Source organism: Elephantulus edwardii, unplaced genomic scaffold (genome assembly GCF_000299155.1).
Source record: "Elephantulus edwardii isolate Elephantulus edwardi_28Jun2011 unplaced genomic scaffold, EleEdw1.0 scaffold00127, whole genome shotgun sequence".
NCBI lineage: Eukaryota > Metazoa > Chordata > Mammalia > Macroscelidea > Macroscelididae > Elephantulus > Elephantulus edwardii.
In genome coordinates this window covers 7,785,923-7,791,305 of record NW_006399877.1, presented here as the reverse complement: position 1 = coordinate 7,791,305, position 5,383 = coordinate 7,785,923, and positions in this window count along the sequence as shown.

Below are 5,383 nucleotides of genomic sequence, written 5' to 3'. Positions count from 1 at the left end.
AACAATGAATGAATGAAAACCCAAAATTTCTGTAAATGTTCATTAAAACTAATAAAATTTAATAATAATTTTAAAAAAGAAAAGAAAGAGAGGAGCGAACTGGGGGGCGGGGGCAGAGGGCTGGGCGGGTAGAGAAGTGCAGCAATGAGTGAATGGAAACCCAAATTCTCTGTAAATGTTCATTAAAATTATTAAAAAAAAACCAACAAAACAAAACATAAAAACCCAGTTGTACTCTGCACACCTAAGATCACCGGGAGCCTATTTCAGTAAGATTAGCAGTAACCTCCGCATTATGTGCTCAAACCTGTATTTCTTTCCTGTAGTTATTTACCCCTGGACCAGCCCACTAGTGAGCTTTTTAAAAAAAAATTATTTTGTATTTTTTTTAAAAAAAAACATTTATTAGGCAAGCTCTGGTGGCCTAGTGGCAAGAAGCTGCACTGCAATCCCAGAGGTGTGTGGTTCGAATCCACCAGATGCTCTGCTGGAGAAGGAGGGACAATCTCCTCCTGTACCAGTCAGATCTGATTTGACGGTACACACATAAAAAAAAAAGTAATTTAAAAAAATTTTAAAAACCATTTATTAGTTGTCTTTTTTCCATTTTTTGCACATTTTCCTCCCTTTCCCTTTCCCTCAACCCTCCCCGCAATGCACCCCTTGTTCCAGGTTGTTGTCATACAAATAATGCCTAAATTATATATTCCTTTTGGACAGTTCTTCCTCTCATCTGATCTACTGCAGTGTTCATTATCTATCCACTTTTCCCCATTCTCTCTCCAACTCCTTCATGTCTGTCCTATTTTATAACAGTGGTGTTATGATGCAGTGTTTGTCTTTTTTTGTGACTGAGAGATTTCACTCAGTCCAATGCCCTCAGGCTTGTCCTGTTGCGCAGTGTTTTTGGAGCTCACAGTTTTCAGTGCTGCATCGTATTCCATTGTGTAAATGTGCCATCATTTTTCTATTCATTCATTTGTTGATGGGCACCTGGGTTGTTTCCATCTCTTTGCTATTGTAGATAATGCAGCAGTAAACACAGATGGGCATACATCTGTTTTTGAGTCCTGGATGTGGCTTCGTTAGGGTATATTTCTGTAGTAAAATTGCTGAGTCAAATGATATTTCCATTTCCAACTTGCCGAGAAAGTACCAGACCACCTTCCATCGTGGATGGACCATTTTACATTCCCACCAGCAGTGGACAGCTGCATGTCTCCACAACCCCAACAGCATCTGTTGCTTACTGCCCTGTTGAACTTTGCCATTGTTGCTGGAACCACGAGGGAGCTTTCCGGATGATGCTCTCCATGCTCACCCTTTCCCTGATCCTTTTTCTTAAAAAAAACCACAAACACTGAGTCCTCCAAGTAGCTGCCCCATCCAGGGGTCATGTACTCTGTTCACCCCTGTCACATGACTTACATAAGCAAGACATTGACTCTTCCTGGTTGGTACACACCCCCCAAAGTGGTTTGTGTCTTCCGTGACTGGAACAGAAGCCAGATAATACCTTAAACTGAGACACTTTAGAAACATCTGTACTTCCAGCCAACTGTGTAGCAAACCTCCCACACGGCGTCACTTACTGCAGCGTCTGTTTTTCCCCGTTTAGACAGTGTTTCCTGCACATCTTTCCAGCAGTATTTGCTGACAAAGAAATGCCTGTCGGTGGGCCGTCAGATCACTTTCTGTTCACTCTCTGCATTTTCACTGTCTGCCTCGTGGTGGATGGGTTGTGTCTGTCTTCCGCTATTATGCAGGAAACTTTACAAGGCTTTCCAAATATTTACCTTTGCTTAAGGAAATAGCAGAAGAGAACTGGCTTTGGAAGCCCATCATTTGAAGCGTTGCTGGGGAGGAAGAGACGGCGGTGGTCTGTCTTCATGCTGAAGGCTCCTTCCTCCGGCATCATCAGCGTGATGACGTCTGGCTGGCCGCCAGGCTCTCAGGCACCAAGTGCTGGGCACTTCTGACCAGTGACTGCAGGGGAGGGAACTGTATTGCAAATTTTTTTTAGTTTGTGAATTTTGTTTTCAGGGAATTCACTTGCAAAGCTATGATGTGGACAAAACAAGGTGTATGGTAAGTGTTGTCGTTGTGGTGTACCATTGAGTCAGAACCAACTCACAGCTGACCCTCCAGGGGGTTTTCAGAGGCAGTAATGGCATGGAAGTGGTTGCCCATCCTTCCGCCACAGAGCAGTGGGTGGATTCAAACCACATGCCTTTAGAATTGCAGTGCACATTCTTACCACTAGGCCACCAGTGCTCCCTTAGGTTGCTGCTACCTTTAATTCCCACATTGGAGTTAATTGCACTTTCTGTACAATCAAAAGGAGCTCTGGTTGATTGTTGTGGTTATTAGGTGCCATTGAGTCACGTACGACTCATAGCAACACTCAGAACAGATCTGAACGCTGTCCTGTCCTATGACATCCGCACAACCTCTGACACACTGCTGTAGTCACCATGTGAATTCATCTGGTTGAGGGTCTTCCCCTCTTTTGCCATCCTTCCACCTTTCCAATCATAATGTCCCCCTCCAAGGAATAACCTCTCCTAGCAGCACAATCTTGGCACCAGCAGCCAGGAAATTAAAAGGCGCATTGCCATGGGAAAGTCTGCTGTTAGGGACCTCTCCAAAGTACTGAAGAGCAATGGTATCTCTCTGGAGACTAAGTTGCATCTGATACAGGCCATGGTCTTCGCAATCACTTGTTATGCATCAGAGAGTTGGACAATGACTAGGGAGGACAGAAGGAGAATTGATGCCTTTAAGCTGTGGTGTTGGAGAAGAGTATTGAGAGTACCATAGACTGCTAAGAAAACAAAGAGATTCATCCTTGAGAGGGTTAAACCAGGCAGGTCTGTGGAGACAAAGATTCTGAGGCTTCGTCTAACATACTTTGGACATGTTGTAAGGAGAGACCGGTCCTTGGAGAAGGACATCATGCTGGGTAGGGTGGAGGGACAGCACAGGAGGAGAAGACCCTCTATGAGGTGGATTGATTCAGTGACTGGGGTAATCAGGATGGGTGTGTCAGAGGCAATGCGATTGGCACAGGATAGAGCAGGGTTTAGGGCTGTTGTACACAGGGTCGCTATGAGTCAACAGCACATAACAACAACAACAACAGCAGCAGCAGCACAATCAGAAATTGTAAGACGAAGCTTGGTGACAGAGTGGCTAAGTCCTGGGCTGCTAAAGGAAAGCTCAGTGGATCAAGTCCAAAGGACACCACCTCGCCAGGCTCACCACCCACCAAACAAGTCCTGGGATGACATCAAGGGTATCATCCATGAAGAAAGCAAAAGCTCACAAAGAAGGAGAGGAAGAAAAGACCAAAAGAAATATCAAAGAGATTCTGAAAATTGCACTAAAATGTTACAGAGGCCAAAGCAAAAGAAAGAAATGCTGAAATAAAAGAGATGAACTGAAAAGGTCAAACGGCACGTCATGAAGAGAAAGCAAAGTGTTACACCAGAAGGTAGACAAGAGCTGGAGTCCAAACACCAAAGAGAACGCACGCACTCAGTGATTCTCAACCTGCAAGGATTGAAGGACACATGCACTCAACCTTGAGCTGCAGTAATAAAGGAAGCTTGGGGACCTTCTTGAATGATGCAGAAAGTACCAAAGAAAATGAAAGGAACACAGAGCCACTGTACCAAAAGCCACTGAACTAGAACCACTGAACTGAATATGCAAAGGCTTTTGACTCTGTGGATTACAAGTCATGGCTAACGTTGAAAAGTGCTCATGTGAAACCTAAACACAGACCACGAAGCAGTCGGCCCAACACAACAAGGAAACACTGCGTGGTTTAAAATCAGGAAAGATGTGTGTCAGAGATGTATCCTTCCTAGGTACATTCAATCTGAATACTGAGCAAATAATTTAAGAACCTTGACTTTATGGAGAAGGGTGTGGTGTGGCGTCTGTCCTGGAGGAAGACTCGGCAATAACCTGTGTTACACGGGTGCTACAACCTTTCTTGCTGAAAATGAAGAAGACTTTAGACACTGCAGAAGATCAAGGACTTATGGATTAAGTCTCCGCATCAAGAAAACAAAAATCTGCACCACTGGGCCAACTTTCCCATCATGACAGGTGGAGAAGATGGAAGTTGTCAAGGATTTCATTTTAGTTGGATCACAATGAACAATGATTACAGCAGGTAGGAAATAAACATTCATTCTGTGCTGGGAAAATCTGTTGTGAAGGACCTTTCCAAAGTATAAAAGAGCAATAATGTCAGTGTAAAGACTATGGTGCACCTGATCCAAGCTATAGTACTTTTAATTATTTCCTATGCATATGAAAATTAAGCCAAGAATAAGAGTGACAGAAAAATTGAAGCCTCTGAATTGTAATGTTGAAGGAGAGGACTGAATATCTCATAGACTGTGAAAAGAACAAACAGGTACTGTTGGAGAAAGTGCAGGTAGAATGTTCCTTGGAAGCAAAGATGATAAAGATTCATCTCACATACTTTGAGCATGTTGCTGTTGTTATTAGGTGCTGCTGAGTTGAGTACAGCTCATAGTGACCCTATGAACAACAGATCTGAGCCCTGTCCAACCTCGGCTCTCCTCACAATCTCTGACACACTCAATCCCACTGCTGTGTCAATCCACCTCGTTCAGAGCCATCTTCTCCTCTGCCATTCTTCTCCTTTTTCAAACATGATGTCCTTCTCTAAGGAATAGCCTCTCCTGGCAACATGCCCCAAGTACGTGAGATGAAGTTTTATCGTTCTTGCCTCCAAGGAACACTCTGGCTGAACCTTCTCTAAGACGGACTTGTGTTTTCTTGGCAGTCAACAAGACATTGAGTACTCTTTGCCAATACAACTGAAAGGCATCAATTCTTCTGTCATTCATTGTCCAACTGACCTATTCAATCTGTATGCTGAGCAAATTATTTGAGAAGCTGGACCCCATGGAGAAGAATGTGGCATCACAATTGGAGGAGGACTCATCAATAACCTTTTGCAGATGACACAACCTTGATTGCTGAAAGTGAGGAAAACTTGAAGCACTTGTTGCAGAAGATCAAAGAATATAGCCTTCAACATGGATTGCATCTCAATATCAAGAAAACAGACATGCTCACCACTGGACGTCATTATCATGATGGGGGGAAAGACTGAAGTTTGTCGACGCAGCGGCCAGCGAGAATGACGCAGCGCGAGAATGCCACCGCCAGGCAGGAGAACGCTGCCTCCAGACGGGGTTCCACCGTGAGAGGGGCCAGGAAGAGACCCGGGAAGAACAACAGCCAGCCACCTACCACGGAACTCCAGAGGAGTGAAGACTGTGAGACCCCAGAGGAACGAAGACTACCTGACACTGTGTGACCCCCCTGCAACCCACAC